Source organism: Penaeus monodon, chromosome 22 (genome assembly GCF_015228065.2).
Source record: "Penaeus monodon isolate SGIC_2016 chromosome 22, NSTDA_Pmon_1, whole genome shotgun sequence".
NCBI lineage: Eukaryota > Metazoa > Arthropoda > Malacostraca > Decapoda > Penaeidae > Penaeus > Penaeus monodon.
Window position 1 is genome coordinate 30,120,088 of NC_051407.1, and position 319 is coordinate 30,120,406.

Genomic DNA, 319 nt, shown 5'->3' on the forward strand with positions numbered 1-319 from the left:
TTCCAGTATTTAGAAACTCGGAAATGTTTTGTCATCGTAACCCGATTTATGAAACAAATGCAGTAGTTAGAAATTTACAAAATATGTTAATGCTAAGAACAGCATTGTTAATTAGAGCTGGGAAAAGGCGAGGCATGGCGGTCACAGCCTTTGCGATGGTAAACAATGAAATACCCGGTTCGGCAGAAATGTGTGAAACAATTCGACCAAATAACTGATGATAATGATTCTTTTGAGAATACTGGAAGCGTTTGCGCTTCATTTGTCGTTATCATTTGACACCGGAATTTAGAATAGCATTTGCCGATGGAATTTAATG